Source organism: Mandrillus leucophaeus, unplaced genomic scaffold, assembly GCF_000951045.1.
Source record: "Mandrillus leucophaeus isolate KB7577 unplaced genomic scaffold, Mleu.le_1.0 Scaffold134, whole genome shotgun sequence".
NCBI classification, from domain to species: Eukaryota; Metazoa; Chordata; class Mammalia; order Primates; family Cercopithecidae; genus Mandrillus; species Mandrillus leucophaeus.
The window spans coordinates 3546851-3565641 of record NW_012101299.1 but is presented as its reverse complement, the minus strand read 5'-3'; the positions used below and the strand labels follow the sequence as shown (position 1 = coordinate 3565641).

Sequence of the window (18791 nt, the reverse complement as noted above, 5' to 3'; positions counted from 1 at the left end):
GACATTCCCTTCACTACTCACTGGCGAGCTCAGTTGGAAATTCGCTCCCAGTAGGAGTTCCGCAGCAGATACATGGTGAGTCCCGGCAGAACTTCGTCTTTTAATTGCAGAATGTTAAAGAAAAAGTCACTCAGGTAGCAAAGATTGGCTTTTCAGGGGCGATTTTATGGAGCTATTAACTCCGAGACACCATTACTTAAATGTAATTTTTATTATTACAATTAAAGACTGATTTGATTTTATGAGATCATGCATTTTTATTTTATGGAAGTTTTATAGTTAAATTCAATTTAAAACATTACTCTGTATTTAAAATAAAATATAAGCAAGTACAGTGTTAAAATTATACCATACTTCTCTTGCAACTGATGTTAAAACTCCATGCAAGTGATCACTTTGGTAGAAACAAATGTTTCCTGATACAGCTAGGTAATAACTCAAGGAAAGTAAACTTGGTTCATTCTGTTTGTGAAGTTACCAGCAGTTGTCGGCGTATTTAAGATACCAAGTCTAATTAAGTTTATTGTCAATTTTTTTGTGTGTGAAACATAAACGTTGATTTCCTCTCAGTTGATTCTTGGAGGAAGGAATTTCTTTGGGTCAAAGGGAGCTCTCACTGCTACTTCAGTGTTTGCAGTGTGAAGAGTTGTAAAAGCTGAGACTAGCCACTCAAAATGCGAGCTTCTGGTCCTGACATTTCACAGAGAGAGGGAGGCTCGTGAACCGACTAAGACATGGTTGTGCGGCTAAGATTTCTGTAGCTATGATGCTGCCATCCAGGCCGACTTAAGACGGGAAGTTTCCATGTGAGTTTCTGGAAGGTTTTGGGGTTTTGTTTTTGATGAAGGAAAAGAATGTGAAAGAGTGTTTGCACCAAATAGATTAAGCTGTTAGTAAACATGCACCCTTTAAATTAACTGATGAGAAGGACAAAGAAGGTGCTTTGTCGTTGTCAACTGGATTTGTCTGAAGTCACAGAGGCAAACAGGTGAAGGGGCAGTCCCTCTTCAACTCCCTAATGGAAAGCAGAGATCAAACCGTGCAATGAGGAGAAGTTGAATTGGATTCTTCCTCCCATTTATTTTGGCAAAAGCTTGCTCTTCTTTCTCTCACTTGCTTTTCTTGCTGGGGGAAGCCTGGTTTTTCCAGAATCAAATTAGCATAGGGACAAATATTGCTCAGGAATGTGCGTCCTTTCAAGATCCTCAGCGCTTGTGATGAGTAAGTCTCTGTGTAGTAAGTGGCTGGAGACACATCCGTGTGGCAACCCCCGCTTCTCGGCTGGACTGGGGGATAATTAATCTCACTCTTAGCACTGCTGAACAGACAGCACTGTTCAGAGTCAGGGACGATGGGTGGGCCGGGCCCTTACAAGAGACTGTCCTTAAATCGGGTGCTGGCTTCTTGTCAGCACGTTGCTTTAGTCACTTCTGCCTTCACTCTTTATAAAACACAGAAAAGAAAGGATAGTAGGTTTACAGGGGACTATTTTGGTCCTGGGAAGAGAATGCAAAGCCCGAAGGAATCCTAAAGAAGGAGAAATGGGGTAGAGACCCAAGGGAAAGGAGTCGGCCTGTCCTAGGAGCAGGTGGCCAGGTTACCTTTTCAGCAGTTTTCGTTTGCAAAATATGAGTGTCTGGGTTTAAGCTGGCATGTGTCAGAGAAATGCAAAAGAGCCAGTATGGAAATTTAAGATTGGGTGCTGAGTTTCTTCTTTTGGTAGAGTTTTGTTTTGTTTTGTTTTTGTTTTTGTTTTTGGGATAGTGACTTCTAGTAACTAAGCAGAGTTAGGGTTGTATTTGCTCTTCAGAGTTGGGGTTTACCATCAGAGGTTGAATGCGATAGTAAGGAGGTAGAGGTGTCCCGGGGTGCAGTTTTCAGACATGGTATGACACCCCTCTTAGGAGTCCTCCAAAGCAGGTGCCTCTGCCAGGCGAGCCTTAGGTGGACGCTGGTCAGAGAACCACAGGGGTCTCAGCTGTGAAGGGATTGAGTGGACCAGACAGGCTGACCGTGGTGCTCAGGCCTCCACTGCAAAGTTACCAGAATTCTGCAGGAATGGGTTGTTGTCTTAGCGCTCATTAAACCAGTCAGGCAGCGGGTGACCATCACGGGTGTGGACCCTGGGAGCCAACGTGCCGGCTGGTGTGGGGGCCTTGGCACTCGGGCTTATGATTTATGTGCCCAGCTCACACGTGTCAGCTGCAACCATTTCACTCGAGTGTTGGGGCCTAGAAAGCAAAGACTGTGTCTTGTTCTTTTGTGGATTCTGGGACTTTTCTAACCTAAGATTCCTCCGTCCTAGTGTGGCCATATTCGTGGAGGGGGCGGTTATGAGTATGAAACGAGGTAACAGTAGTGTTTACACACTGTTGGTGAGGATGTAAATTAGTGCAACCTCTATGGAAAACAGTATGGAGGCCGGGCGCATATAACAAACACATATTAACAGCATCAAGCGTAGCGCTTTCTAGAGGCTCCCTGAAGACGCCCGTGCCCCTTCCCACATCAGAACTGCTCAGGCACTTCCCCAAGGGCTCTGCCATTTTGCACTGTCCTCACCTAACGGCTGGACCTATAGTGGCAAACCAAATTTGACCAATTATGATTTGGCACTGTCCTTACTTCTTAACGCTCACGACCCGGACTGAGAACTTGGAACTGGCCACCTCTCACTAATGATTCTGTGACTGGCTCACAACGACCTGTGATGGGAAGGGCACAGGTGAGGGCTCAGTGCCCAGAGCAAGCCCCTTTGTGCTGCTTAACTGCTGTCTAAGTGACGCCTCTTCCCTCTGAAAGGCCTGGTGGCTATTAAGGTGCGCAGATAATGAGAGCGGGTGGTGGAGTCTCCCAGCCAGGCACGGAGCTCAGAGCCTCTTCCGGGCACACAGTGAGGCTGCACTGCCCAGGGCCCCTTTCAGCTATGCGAGGCCACTGAGTCCTCACCAGTGGGGTCTGAGTGGGAGTGATGTGGGCTGCTGCTGGCCTGCACGGGGACACTTCTCTCGGGCAATGTTTTTTTTTTTTTTAAATAGTATAAATGTATGGAGTACAGGTGTGGTGTTGGGACGTGCACATATTGCATAGTGGTGAAGACTAGGCTGTTAGTGGAACCGCCATCCAAATAGTTTACAAAGAAGCCATTAAGTCATGTTTAAATCTTCCACCTCCCTCCTGCCCCTGCCCTTCCGAGGCTCCAGTGTCTGTCATTGCACTCTCGGCTACCATGTGGACACTTCCTCTAGTTCACACATATGAGTGAGAACATGTGGTATTTGGCTTTTGAGTTGTTTCCCTTAAGATAATGACCTCCATATGTGTGTGTGTATATATACACACACACACACACACACATATATATACACACACCACATTGTTTCATCCTCTCCTCTGTTGATGGATACTTAGGTTCACTCCACATCTTTGCTATTGTGAATAATGCTGCTGTAAACATACGCGTGCAGATATCTTTTTGATATGGTTTATTTTCCTTTGGATCGACACTCAGTAGTGGATTGCTAGATTGAATGGTAGTTCCACTTTTAGTCCTTTGGATCGAAACTCAGTAGTGGGATTGCTGGATTGAATGGTAGTTCTACTTTTAGTTCTTGGAGAAATCTCCGTGCTGTTTTTCATTTTGTTTTTTCAGACAGAGTCTCGCCCTATCGCCCAGGCTGGAGTGCAATGGCGTGATCTCGGCTCACTGCAAACTCCACCTCCCAGGGTCAAGCAATTCTCATGCCTCAGCCTCCCAAGTAGCTGGGATTATAGGTGTGTACCACCATGCCTGGCTAATTTTTGCAGTTTTAGTGGAGATGGGGTTTCACCACGTTGGCCAGGTTGGTCTCAAACTCCTGCGCTCAAGCGATCCTCCCACCTTGGCCTCCTGAATTTCTGGGATTACAGGCATGAGTCACTGCTCCCGGCCTCCATACTGTTTTCCATAGACGTTGCACTAATTTACATCCTCACCAACAGTGTGTAAACATTCTCTTTTTTCCACATCCTTGCCAACATCTGTTATTTTTGTCTTTTAAGCAATAGCCATTCTGACTGGTATAAGATGGTATCTAATTGTGATTTTAATTTACATTTCTCTGATTAGCGATGAGCATTTTTTCATATGCTAGTTGGCCATTTGTATGACTTCTTTTGAAAAACGTCTATTTTTGTCCTTTGCCTGCTTTTTTAATGGGCTTATTTTTGTTTTTGTTAGTTGTTTGAATTCCTTGTAAATTCTGGATATCAGTCCCTGGTTGGATGCATTGTTTGCAAATATTTTCTACCATTCTGCAGGTTATCTGTTTACTCTGTTGATGATTTCTTTTGCTGTACAGAAGCTTTTTAGTTTAATTAAGTCCCATTTGTCTATTTTTGCTTTAGTTGTTTCTGCATTTGAGGTCTTAGGCATAAATTCTTTTTCTAGACCAAAGTCTAGAAGAGTTTTCCCTAGGTTTTCTTCCAGTATTTTTAGTTTCAGGTCTTACATGTAAGTCTTTAATCCATCTTGAGTTGACTTTTTTGTTGTTGTTTTTGTTTTGAGGCAGCTGTCTCAACTCACTGCAACCTCCGCCTCCCGGGTTCAAATGATTCTCCTGCCTCTGCCTCCTGAGTAGCTGGGATTACAGGTGCCCACCACCACGCCTGGCTAAGTTTTGTATTTTTTTTTTTTTAGTAGAGATGGGGTTTCACCATGTTAGCCAGGCTTGTCTCAAAATCCTGAGCTCAAGTGATCTGCCTGCCTCCGCCTTCCAAATTGCTGGGGTTACAGGTGTGAGGCACCATGCCTGGCCTTTAGTTAATTTTTGTATATGGTGAGCGATAGGGGTCCAGTTTCTTTTTTCTGCATATGGCAATCCAATTTTCCCAACACCATTTATTGAAAAGAATATCCTTTCCCCAGTTTATGTTTTTGTTGCCTTTGTGAACAGTTGGCTGTAGATATATGGCTTTATTTCTGAGTTTTCTATTCTGTTCCATTGATCTATGTGTCTGTTTTTATACCAGTGCCATGCTGTTTTGGTAACTATAGCCTTGTAGTATAATTTGAAGTCAGGTAATGTAATGCCTCCAGCTTTGTTCTTTTTGCTTAGGATTGCTTTGGCTGTTCATATTCTTTGGTGGTTCTATATAACTTTTAGGATTTTTTTTTCTAAGACTGTGAAAAATGACATTGATATTTTGATAGGGTATAATGAGTCTGTAGATTGCTGTAGGCAGTATGGTCTTTTTAACAATATTAATCTTAACATCCATGAGCATGGGATGTTTTTGCGTTTGTTCGTGTCATCTGCAATTTCTTTCATCAGTGTGTGGTAGTTTTCCTTGTAGCGATCTTTCACCTCCTTGGTTAAATATATTCCTAGGTATTCTGTTTTATTTGTAGCTATTGTAAATGGGATTGTCTTGGGCAATCCCTTTACTCTCTCCCAGTTTCCAGGTAGATGTTGACCCCCTGGGAAACCTTGGAAGCCACACATTGATGATGGCAGAACCTCCATTAGCTTGAGTCTTGAAATAACAGTGTAGGGGGTAGCTCTCCCCAACCCACCCCTCCATTGCCAGTCATGGGGCATAGCTCCCCACAACCCACCCCTTAATTGCCAGCCATGGGGCATAGCACCCCCTAACTCACCCCTCAATTGCCAGCCATGAGACATAGCACCCCCACCTTGCCCATCAATTGCCAGTCATGGTTCATAGTGCCCTGGAACCCATCCCTCAACTGCTGGTCATGACAGAATATCCACACTGGACTTGTGGTTTGAGAGAAAAATAAAAATTTTGTCTTGTTAAGCTATTTAAATTTTGAGGATTATTTGTTACAGATGCCAATATTTTCCTACCTAAAAGAGGATTCCTTATTAAAGGCTGTGGCACCACCGTACCTCAATCCCTGAACCAGAAAATGAAGGCAACAACTTTAATATTTCTTTATCCTTATTTCCAGACCAATTCCAAAGCCTGAATTTTTTTAAACTTTTAACTTTGAGATGGTTTAGACTTAAAGAGTTGCAAAATACTGCAGTTACCAATATACCCTTCCCTCAACTTCCTCCAATGTTAGTATCTTATATAACCATCATATAGTAATCAAAACTAAGAAATTAACATTGATAAATACTATTAATTAAATGACAGAGTTCGTTGGATTTCACTTGTTCAGGGACCTGGTAAGACATAGTAGGAATAAAATGTAGACTCTTGTGTACTTTGGATTACAGAAGCAAAATATGGTTTTCACACAGTTGGAAGACAGCCAGCTGCCCACAGGGTTATCACCAAAGACAGACTACTAGGTGGCTCAGAACCACACGTGTATTGACGTGAAACTAGAAGTAACTAGACACGTGAGCCTAATTTTTTTTTTTTTTTTGAGACACTCAAGTTCAGCTCTCCTACTTCTTTTCTTTTCTCTCTTTTTTTTCTTTTATTTTTTGAGGCAGAGTCTCACTCTGTCACATAGGCTGGAGTGCAGTGGTGCAATCTTGGCTCACTGCTACCTCTGCCTCCTAGGTTCAAGCAATTCTCCCACCTCAGCCTCCCCAGTAGCTGTGACTACAGGTGTGCACTACTGTGCCCAGCTAATTTTTGTATTTTTTGGTAGAAACAGGGTTTCACCATGTTGGCCAGGCTGGTCTTGAACTCCTGACCTCAGGTGATCTGCCTGACTTGGCCTCCCAAAGTGCTGAGATTACAAACGTTGGCCACTGTACCCAGCTTGAGCCTAATTTGATCCCAGAATTAAAGAACACCATAGACTGAGTGCGGCGGCTCACGCCTGTAATCCCAGCACTTTGGGAGGCCGAGGCAGGTGGATCATGAGGTCAGGAGATTGAGACCATCCTGGCTAACACGGTGAAACCCCATCTCTACTAAAAATACAAAAAATTAGCCAGGCGTGGTGGCGGCACCTGTAGTCCCAGCTACTCAGGAGGCTGAGGCAGGAGAATCGCTTGAACCCGGGAGGTGGAGGTTGCAGTGAGCCAACATTGTGCCACTGCACTCCAGTCTGGGTGACAGAGTGAGACTCTGTCTCAAAATAAAAACAAAAACAAAACAAAACAATAAAACAAAAGAACACCATAAGGCTGTCCCAAAGGAGGTACCGGGGTAACCTTGGTGAAGTCAAGAGAAGAAACGAAGGACTGAGGATTATTTGTATGAGTTTAAATACTTATAAACATTTAGAGTTTTGCATAAATATATAAATCCAAGCCCAATGTATGCAAACTTGTTGGGCACAGTCAGCCTGTTGCTCCTCCAGTGACAGGTCAAAGGACGCGATGGACTCAGCCTAAGTCGCATACCCGTTCTTCCTTTCTCTTCTAGTGCTGCCATTGCAGTAGAAGAGAAAGGCAGAAGTGATATCTCATGATGGGTATCTCTCAATTCATGACACATGAACTGAAGATTATGGAAGCACAGTGACACATGAGTTGAGAGAAGGCAGGGCAAGACCTTGCTCTCCCATGCCTTCAGTGGGTTGGCCTGATGTCAAAACAAGCAAAGAATCCTGTTGTCTGATTTTACCCTCTCCCCTGGTTGCTGTCCAGAGCGTGAGGTCCACCCAGCCTGGGAGCAGATAGGGGTTGACAGTGCAATGGCTGTATCCTCTGCGTGGACGTGGTGAGTCCTGCAGACAGCGTCCCATTTGTTCTTCCCATGAGCGACGCTCCTCATCTCTCCTCTCCCTTGGCTTGTCGTCTGTTCACATGTGAGGTGCTCACGTGGGAGGTCATGCCCATGAGGAGGATGGGTATGTCTTGGGGATGAGGGTGGGGAAAGGGTCTGATGTAAGGTGCTGCAGGGAGGTGAGATGTGAGTGGGAAGAGCTGTCCTCCCATTTCCCTACGTGCCTGGATGTGAAGGGTGAGCACAGGAAAGGAGGAGAGACAAGCCCAGGAGGTGTCCACACACGGAAGAGGACTTCATCTGACAGTGCCACCTGTGTCTCAGGGCTGCTGTGGCAAAGACCACAGACTCTGTGGGGCTGAAGCCACAGACATTTTTTCTTATAGCGCTGGAGGCTGGAAGTCCAAGATCAAGGTGTTGGCAGGGTTGGTTTCTCCTGGGGCCTCTCTGCGTGGCTTGCAGAAGCATCTTTGCCCTGTGTCCTCACAGGGTCGTCCCTCTGTGTGTCTGTGTTTGAATCTCCTCTTCTTATGAGGACGCCAGGCAGATTGGATTAGGGCCCCCACCTAATGACCTCATTTTGACTTAATCACCTCTTTAAAGACCTTATCTTCAAATACAGTCACATTGCAGGGGCTAGGACTTCAGCATATGAATTTTGAGAGAGGGAGAACTCAATTCAGTCCATAACATCCCATCATGAATATAATGATCTGTAGATTTGAGCCATGTAGCTCAGTTATATCAGTTGTAAATACTGTAGAAGACTCTCTTGTCTGCTACAAAAGCATGATGGCCCTTTGGTTCCTGAAGCCTTGGATGCTAGAACAAACACATAAATCAATAAATGACCTCTACCTAAGCGTTTGCTTTTTATGTGCATAGTATAAAAAGTCTGACCCAGAGCCACACTCTCAGCATTTTCATTTTTGTCTGGAAACAGCAAAAGGGGAAGGGAAAGAGCATGAGCTCCTGGCCCCAGGACTACTGTGGACCAGGTTTATCGCTGTGGACAATTCCCACTTAATTACTATTTTGACCTGTAGCTTCCTGTAACCTGGTTATTAATTATATCTGCTCTTCTTACCTCATAGATTTCATGAGGATTGAATAAGAGCACAGAGTGAAACCCTTGGCCATTATGGTTGCTAATAATTTAGTTTGGCTCTTCAGTTCCATAGATATTTATTGAGAGCTTATTATCTTCCAGGAGGCATTAGGGATATAAAATTGAAGAGAACGGGCCTTGTCTTCAGGAGAAGGGAAAGACAAGGACAAGATGATCTCATACACAGCTCATTTCAGGAAGATAGATGTAGACACAGTGTGCTGTCCAAGCATGAAGGTAGGGTACTTAGCTCAGCCGGGCTGCAGGTGGGGCGGTCACGGAAGAATTCTGGCAACCTCTCATCTAATGGATGACTCCTGGAAGCGTAATTCTGAAATACTCTTTAGAAAAACAGAGTCAGGAATGCAACTGAGGAAATCAGTCGGCAAATGGAAAATAGTTCGGATATCAGATTTAATGTGTTCGGGTATTAAATATTGTTGATAGAAAATCCAAAAGAATCTACAGGTAAACTCTTAGAATTCTTAGGTAAGGTTTTCAAGGTTGCAGGATACAAGGTTAATAATAACTGCCTTTCTATATACGGTCATTAAACAACTGGAAATAAAATTTTAATAAATTACCACTAGCATCACAGACAGGAAATTTCCATGCATAATTGTAGTCAAAAATGAGGCGATCTCTGTGCCGAAAATTAGAAAACATGGTAGAAATAAAGGAAAGAAGAGCTTCATCTATGGACAGACTTGCTGTGCCCATGAACTAGATGTCATGTTATTGGTAAAATGTCATTATTTCCGAGAACATCTGTAGATTCAATGCAGTTCCAACCAAAATCTCAGCAATATTTTTTGGAAATTGATACACTCATGATAAAATTTATATGAAAATAAAAAGGGCCAAGCATAGCAAAGGCAATTTTGAAGAAGAAAAACAGTTCAAAGATGACCCATCTTGTAAATACCCAACGTTATCATAGATTAAAATGGCCCAAGTATTTATGAAATCCATGTGTTATAAAACATGTCATCTAATCTCATTATTTTCCTTATGATTATTATGTTCCTTATTCTGCTCTTATCTTTAATTCCATCTGTATTAGTTGGCTAAGGCTGACATAACAATGTAGTACAGACTGGGTGGCGTAACAGACATTTATTGCTCACAGTTACGGAGGCTGGAAGTCCAAGACCAAGGTGGCAGCACGGTCAGGTTCTGGTGAGGGCTTCCTCCTTGGGCTGCAGATAGTCATCTTCTGTGTCCTCATGTGGCCTTTCCTCAGGGCTTGGTGGGAGGAGTGGGAGGGAGACAGAAGGAGAGAGAGAGAGGCAGAAAGAGACAAAGAAGGAGAGAGAGGGAAAGGGAGAGAGAGAGGGAGAGTGTCTCTTCTTATAAGGACACTAATTCTATGGGATCAGGGCCCCACCCTTATAGTCTCATTTAACCTTAATTATTTCCCTAGAAGCCCAGTCTCCAAATACAGCCACACTGGAGGTTAGGACTTCAACATATGAGTTTTGGAGGTGAGGCAGCATAGGTAGTCGAGGAAATAACCATGTCCTTGCGATGTGGCAACCGTGGTGACCGCACTGCCAACACAAAAAGCCCCAGCATTTGCACTGTTGTCAAGCTCACTCAAGCAAAGCTGTCTCCAGTGGGGAATTTCCCCTGTAGAGGGCATGTGCATTTTGATTTTGCCTGTCCTCAGACTGACCCTTTGCTCACTATAATAGTAAACTACACACCCCTGGCTGGAGATTTCAGATGTTCGTGAGACCTATGACATATTGTGCCCAGGGGCCACACAGAACGTGCTTCCTAGCAACACCTCTTCCCACCCCTTTTGAACAATCAGGTAAGACTTCCATAAAGGGGCCTGGTAACTGTCAATGCTGTCTCATCCTCATGAGGAACCCGCTCCAAATCCTCTCCAAAGTGTTACTTCCTCATTCGCACCTAACACTCAGAGTGCGCTTTGTCCCTGAGATCAGTGGCTCTGTGCTGCACCTCCTTTGCCGTGTGTCTCTGGTTTACATTCTTTTAACAAAAAAGAAAAACCGTGGTCTCATATCCACTGTCAACAAAGGCACACAGACGTTCCATCCGCATCATCTTCCTCTTCCTTTCTCAGGATTTGCAAGCTTATGTTGGGCTCTTGGCTTACTAATTTTTAATTTTTTCTCATACATGCATGTAAGGCTAAGTACTTCTCTTTGGGTACTATGAGAGCTGTTTCCCCAAGGTAATACACATTCTTTGATATGTATTACCTTCGTTATCATTTGGTTCAAATTAAACTTGTAATTGTCCTGCGAAGTGACATCAGTTGGCAGGGCCGTGTATCCCATTCAGCTGTGTGGGTGCAACGAGATAGTGATGAAATGGGCTTAAGCATTGTATTTTAAAGATGACTCCAGAGACATACTGCCTGGCTTCAAATGGCTGCTTTATTGCGAATAGGTGTTTGACCGGGGTAACTTATGTAATTCCTATGTGACTCAGTTTCCTCAGCTCCAAAGTGGGAAAAACAAGGTGTGTATTGTAGTGTGTGTGCATGCGTGTGGTATTTTCATCTGTCCTGCTTTGGGAATTCCTTCTTCAAAGTGTTCTCATTTTTGCTTCTTGTGGTCCATGCAGGCTTCAGCAGTTCCAGTCTAAATTTCGAGGTAAGTTTTTTGCTTGGAGTTCCTGCTGTCTTCGGGCAGTCGTATTCAGACTCTACCCGCTTCTCGTGCTGCAGATTTGGAAATTCTGCACCTTATGGATGAGGTTTCACCTCCCCAGACCCTGGGGAGACAGCGAGTGTCTTTACGCTACTCCGTCCATTGATGTGTGGCCTCGCGGCTTTGCACATCGCCTGCAGAGCTCCGCCAGTCTCCCTGCTTTGGGCACAGGCTGCACATCCGGAAGCTGTGTGGGCTGGACTGCGGGTCCAGTCTCATGCCCGAGGCCTTGGGTCACCTGTGTGCCGCCGGCTGCTTCTCTCACCCTTGACCTCTGGGGCTTTCTGCTCTTCCTCTTGAGCTCAGCTGTGTCTTTAAAAAATGTTTATTTTGAACTAGTTTTTCTGGGTGACGGCAGTGGGAGAAGCACTGGTTGCATCAGTCCAGGCCCCCGTATTCTTGGAAACAGGCCACAACATTCAGTCTCACCAGGACTGATGTTCAAGCACAATTGTTGTTTTAAGTAAATGACACCCCTTTATGTGGCCTGGAGTGAGTCTGGACTTGAAAAAATTAGTTCACATGATTCATTCATTATACTTTTCCCCAATGCAATGTTGAACTGTAGCAAAATTCTTGGCATGAGCATTCTTTTCTATTCTTTTAGGCATAAGCTGCCACTGGGGGGTGAGCCATCTCCAGCACAGAGCGTCAGTCTCACCAGAAGAGGATGAGGCAACAGAGCTCAGCTGCTGGAGGTTCTCCTCCTCACTGGGCAACTTAGGGCTGTAACATCTACAGGCTCTGTCCACTGTAACTTTGTCTGGAGGTTCTCCTCCTCACCGGGCAACTTAGGGTTATAACATCTACAGCCTCTGTCCACTGTAACTTTGTCTGGAGGTTCTCCTCCTCACTGGGCAGCTTAGGGCTGTAACATCTACAGCCTCTGTCCACTGTAACTTCGTCTGGAGGTTCTCCTCCTCACCGGGCAACTTAGGGTTATAACATCTACAGGCTCTGTCCACTGTAACTTTGTCCAATAATTTCGCTCTTCCTTTCGAGGGACCCTTTCTGAGTCTGTTGGTCTTTTATGCAGTGTCTCTGCTTTCTTTAATAAGTTGATTACACTGAATACCCATTAAAGACCACTCTTTTTTTGGCAGCGTAACTGAATTTTGCAGATATCTCTGGAATTCTATGGGAAGAAATGGATAACTACATAAAACTGTATCTGAGTATATTGAACAATCTCAAGAAAAGTATTATTGGGCACCGAAAATTATTTGAATTCTCTTTCTTTTCTGTTTTGTTGAATTTCATTAGACGCTCAAATTCTAAAAGTGAAGCGTCTATCTTGCACTTTGGCCGAGTGCCTGGATCTGTTTGAAATTGGATCTTATAAATATTCCATCAAGTCCTATGTAATGGGTTTGGTTTTTCCTGGCAGTTAGCCTGTGTGGATGGCATCTTAAACATTTGTGACATTTTTGCAAAACTGGACAAAAACATTTCAAGCATTAATAGTTTAGTTAATAAATTACTCAGCACCCAAACACTACATTAGTTAAGAAAATTCTTGACACCAATCCTTCTGCCCTTTTACGTTTGACATTTGGTAGGTGACTGCTAGCCTGCAATATATCAGTTTAAAGCTGCACCTCAAATGGCAGCACTTAGAAAATGCCCAGTGCAAGGTGACTTGGCACTTTCCTAACGAGGAGGGACAACTAGTGAAATCAGGTGGTCAGCTCCGTTTAAGAACTCATTTCATTTAGAGAGTCTGACTGGGCAGTCATCTTTTTTTTTTTTCTTTTCTTTTTTTTTTTTTTTTGAGGAGTCTCACTCTGTCTCCCAGGCTGGAGTACAGTGGCATGATCTCGGCTCACTGCAACCTCTGCCTCCAGGGTTCAAGCGATTCTCCTGTCTCAGCCTGTCAAGTAGCTGGGACCACAGGCATGCACCACCATGCCTAGCTAATTTTTGTATTTTTAGTAGACACGGTTTCACTGTGTTGGTCAGGCTGGTCTTGAACTTCTGACCTCGAGAGATCCATCCACCTCGGCCTCCCAAAGTGCTGGGATTATAGGTGTGAGCCACCGCGCCCAGCCTGGATTGGGCGTTCTATACTAGAAAGCTCCCTCTGCATGCCCAGGCAGGACTCAGCACCATAGGACGAAGCTGTGTGCATTAGTACAGTGTTTATGAATACACATATTCATAGATAATTTAAACTATTTTAAAAGTAGTGATAAAAATAACCTCTTCAAATTTCAGTGTATGCTACATTTTAACACACTGGAAAATAACAAGACAGTAAGACATTACTTTGTGCTTCTAGATTAATTTCTTTGGGGAAGACTTTGAACTAAAGATAATCCTGCCATTTTGTGGTCAGTATTTGAACTTCTTATAATCCATTATTAATTTAAAAGTTCTATCTCTATAATGATCTTTCTTGGAATTTAGGCTTGTGATTCCCACTAATGTCAAAGTCTGTAAAAGACAGTGTTTCCAAAGCATTACATATATGTGTGTGTATAGACACATGTGTGCGTGTATTTGTAGTGGTAATACTGGCTCAATGAATGGCTACACAAGCTTTCACGTTCACTTGACATTTGATCTAGTGACAGTTTATCAGTCATTTGTGTGGTAACAAGTGAATATGCATCTGGCCATCGTGCCCTTATATTTTTGGTACATATGGTAGATATTGTAAACCTGGGATTGCTTTACATATTTTTATAGTTTCCTACTCCTGTTGCAAACATCTGGGTCAATTTGATTTAAGAATAGCGAGATTGCATGGTGAAATGTTAAAAACCCACGCTTATTTTCAACTATGTAGGGCAATGTGCAACCCAAACAGAATACCAACGTGAACAGGATACAGAGGCTGGTAAATATCTGCAGAGGTCATGAGCAACTCCTGGTTTCTGTGTTCATCAGAATTTGTTATGATTTTCATTGATTTCCTTTATAATAGGAAAATATTTCTTTTATAATAGTGTATTCATTTATGTGTTTACACTTCCAATATACTCTCACTTTTGTTTTGTATATTGGGGTTCTGTGTACACATTTTTACTCCAAAGAGGGTTCTGCTACTAAAGATATTTAAAAACTGATAAAATGGCAAGAACATGGCTAGGAACTCATGAATAGTTAAGTTTGACTTTTGGTTCTAAAACCTACTAGATGTATGGCCCGGACTAAGTCACCTAATCTCCCAGAGACTCAGCTTCTCTGTGGGTTGAATATGGTTAGGACCTACTGCATGGATTTGCAATGAGGATGGAATAGATAACGTAGGAACCACTGAGCATAATGCCTGACATACCCTTGACGGACACTACATAGTATTGACTACTGTTCATATTATTGTTATGTGGTAGGATTTATGGCTTTAAGACAGAATAATCAAGAGTCAGGAGCTCTGGACTAGTGTGTGGAGAAGTTCGAAAGCTGGCTGGTTGTGAGGAAACATGGTGTTAATTGAAGTTTAAGTAAGTTTAGGAGTGAAGAGTGGTAAGAGACGTGGTGTGGAATGAGGCTAATTTTATGTACCTTGTGTTTACATTTGATAAATACCATTTGGCTTTCAAATTATGAGTCAGTGTTAAGGAAGGCAATGGGAACTTGTTGTATTTTATATTGTCTCTGTGTTCACGATCTCATATAGGATTGAATCGCACAATAGAGTTATATATAGATTCAATAATTATTATATTGTTTTCATCAATTTAGAACTTAGAACTTTGAATTTGGAGGGGATATAAGAGATTATTTAGAGTATGTCTGCTTACTTTATAGATGGTGAAACTGAGGCCAGAGAATTGGGGAACTTGTGCATAATAATTACCAGCTCACATCTGCAACCTGGATTTCCTGGTGCTCAGACCAGTGCCCATGTGGTTGTCCTGGCCTGGTAACTGTTACACTCTGGGCTTCCAGGTTGATGTGGTTCCATATATCCGGGTCCTTCCTCAAACTTGGTGCCAAAGTTCCAGATTGTGCATGTCATGATTTTTGGGAGTGAAGATTGAGTCCCTGTAGATTAGATTACTCTTAGGACTTTCCTTCATAGAGCATACAATTCTGTTAGTGATAACCCAATTTGTGAAGCAGTGGGGTGTGTACTTTTATGCATTTCCTATTTTCCATCACTGTGAACAAGGACAGAAAAAGCAGAGACACCAGTCCTTAGAAGGATTGGTGAATGGCAAGGCAGTGAAAGATGAAGAATTTACTGATACTAGAGATAACTTCTTCATGGGGAATTTAATATTAGATTACAATCTATGCTTTTTCCTCTCCCTTTGCAGCTTATATAAGCCAGACTTGACTATATGGTAGTCACTCATTAAAAGAAAGCTGGGCATAGATGTAGGTGAAGACAAAATTCAGCATGCTTAGAGTTTTTATTAACTGGTTTATTAATTCATCCATCTATTCATCAAATGACCATTAAGGACCTCCTATGTATTGAAATCACAACGCCTAGCATACAGTAGGTGCTTAATCAGTGGTGGATATTATTATTTCTATCGTTTCTATAGTAATACAAATACTAATGAAAACAACGCTATGCTGAAAAATGCTGAAGCAAATTAGGTTTCATCTTTGCAGAGCTTAAAGTTTGGCAGGAGTACCGTGATCAGCCAGGAAGATAGAAAGCATGCTCGTATTTGTAGACATTTACTTGAGTTTTGATTTTTTTAATCCACGCTGACAATCTCTGCCTTTTAATTGGTGTGTTTAGACCATTTACCTTTAAAGTGATTTTTGATCTAGCTGGGTTAATATTTACCATGTTTGTAACTGTTTTCTATTTGTTGAACTTTTCCCCTTCCCCTCTTTTACTGAGTTCTCTGGCTTTAATTAAGCATTTTATATGATCTCTCTTTCTCTCCTCTTTTGGCTTATCAGTTATACTTATATCTAAATATTTTCTTAGTGATTACCCCACAGTTTGCAATATACACTTACAACTACTTTAAGTTCACTTTCAAATAACAATATACAGTTCACGAGTAGTGCAGGTGGGTACCTTATAACAAAATATTCCCAATCCCTTCTGCCCATCTCTTATAATGTTGCTGTCATTCATTTTACTTATCCATATACTATAATCAACCAATACATTATTACTATTGTTACAATGAAAAAATAGTTACTGGTAAGAAAAGATTAAGGATAAAAAAAATTTTCCCTTCATGTATTCCTTCTGTGATGCTCTTCTTTTCTTTAAGTAGATGGGAGCTTCTGCCCTATATTATTTTCCTTTGGTGAGAAAGGGAGCCAGAGGAGGCTGGAGATGGGTAGTTGTCCTCCGTGCAGGTGGTAGGTGAGATAAGTCCCTGGTAAAGTCTTTTCCCTGCGAGGAGGGCATTGTGATGGAGAATGCTCTTGGCGTCCTTCAAAATGATTACTTTCCTTCCCCCTGCCTGAAACACAAGGGATTTTTCTTGGCTCTTTATTTGAGAACCTGGTGGGGTTCCTGGAGGTAAAACCATGAGAGTGTGGGCGCCCCCTAAGGTTGGGCCAGGAATTTCTCACTCTCAGGCTGGGCCATGTGCAGCCTCCAGAGGTCCATCCAATCACCATCTAATATTCCTGCCAGCTTGTGGCTCCTGCCCTCAGCCCCGGGTGAGCTGACTCCAGTGCTGGTTCTCCGTGTATGGTCTCTCCAGTTCTCCGAGCAGCAGTTTTCCCTGTGACCTCAGTTCTTCAATGGATCCATGAAAGGTCCTTGATTTTCAGGTCGTCCGGTTTTTTCCTTCCTTGTGTTAAGGACAAGAGCTCCGGAGATCTAAGCTTTTTACATATTGGAGTAATGACAACTACTAAGTAGTTAAGGAATTGTTTTAAAGTTCCTCATCTTTGTTTTACATACACTTTAATACTTTTAAAATATTTCCTAAAGCTTTAAGCTAGGACGTTTGTTAAGCGATCGCAAATATTACCATTTTTAAAATTAATTTTTGTGGAAAAAGGGTGTTAATATTATTTTTCTATAAAATACTACCACATCATTCCAGCTCTGGGAGTATCACTTAAGAACATAATTTTACAGAGTAAGACTTTCTGCGTAAATATATATATTGTAATAATATGTCTAGAATGTCTTTTGGGATTATAATCTAAATCACTTGTGTTTTATCTTACGCTTAATCTATGCTGTAAATTATCTTCTGTGATGTCTCATTAGTCAACTAGGTTTGTGAACTCCTGATGACGCGGAGCTGACTTATACCTCTTTAAATCTGGCACCCCCGACCCCCCACCCAAAAATCTCAGCACACTTGTGTTTTTAGTCAACAGAGATTTGTGCCCTTGGTTCTGGACGATACGAAGATGAATAAGAAAGAAATGGCCTCACACCCATGGGACTTAAATTACAGTGGAGAAGACAGACTTGACTTCCAAAACCATGCGAACCATTTTTAATTAAGATGGAATAAACACCAGGAAGGAAAATACCGTTTGCAAAATTTAATAGTACAGGGTGACTTCCCACCGAGGAGGTCCACAGAATTTATTGATTTCTCCAGAATGAGCCCTGAGGACGCGTTTGCTTGTGTAGCAGGTGTAATTTTCAAATTCACCTCAGCCTGACTCACATTGTCACCACAGGATACAGGTGACATTTTCAGAAACAAACTTTTCTGTCCTTACTAGCAAGTGTTTCAGCCCGTGTGCCAGCCACTGATGTCACCACAACATCTGATATCCATTTCGTAGACTATCAGAAATGTGCTGCGGGTGCAGTGTGGTTTCTATTAATGTTATTAGGGGTTGTGCGGTTGAATTCCATTTCACCCTTCCAGAAAAATATCCTCACAGTAAGTGATCCCTGCGAAGCAGAGCGCTGGGAACGTGGCTCTGGCATTGTCAACCGTGGTCATGACAGTGTCATTTGCTCCTGTTACCGTGAGCATTTGTGTTTTACTGCAAATACTCCAGATCGAAATAATAGGGATCTGGAGGTTTTGAAAAATCAGAAGAAAAAACATGACGTTTTGCTTGTGTTTCTGATTTTTAAAACTGTACATCAGTGTGGTAAAAATTAGTTTAACCACTGTACGTTTTGCCACTAACCTGTGACCAGGCTGCTAATAAGAGCCGTTTGAAAGGCAGCTTTTCATTTTCCCTCTTCCATGCGTGTGTGGACTTACCCGACGGCTAGCGGTGGGGCACTCGCTTCTGCCTCCAACTCGTGGCTCGTGTGCAAGGTCCTTCCCGGCTCTTGACCTTTGGAAGTCACAATCCTCAGCACTGAATACTTTTAAAAATAGTTTGTAAGCATTGTCATTTAATGTTGCTTTTTACATCTGTGAGGGGTCATGCAGTGGAACGTTTCTGTGGAGTGGGCTGCCAAGATGTTACTGTTCCCACAGATGCTACTGTTCCCACAGATG

General features: G+C 42.7%; 1 long non-coding RNA gene across 1 annotated transcript in view; it reads left to right on the top strand.

Annotated features, from left to right (window-relative positions):
- The first annotated feature begins 663 nt into the window (after nt 1-663).
- LOC105534375 overlaps nt 664-18791 on the top strand; it is a 141724-nt gene continuing 123596 nt past the window's right edge. The window contains exon 1 of the long non-coding RNA XR_001005263.1: nt 664-806. This is a non-coding gene — a long non-coding RNA (uncharacterized LOC105534375). The remainder of the gene's footprint in view (nt 807-18791) is intronic.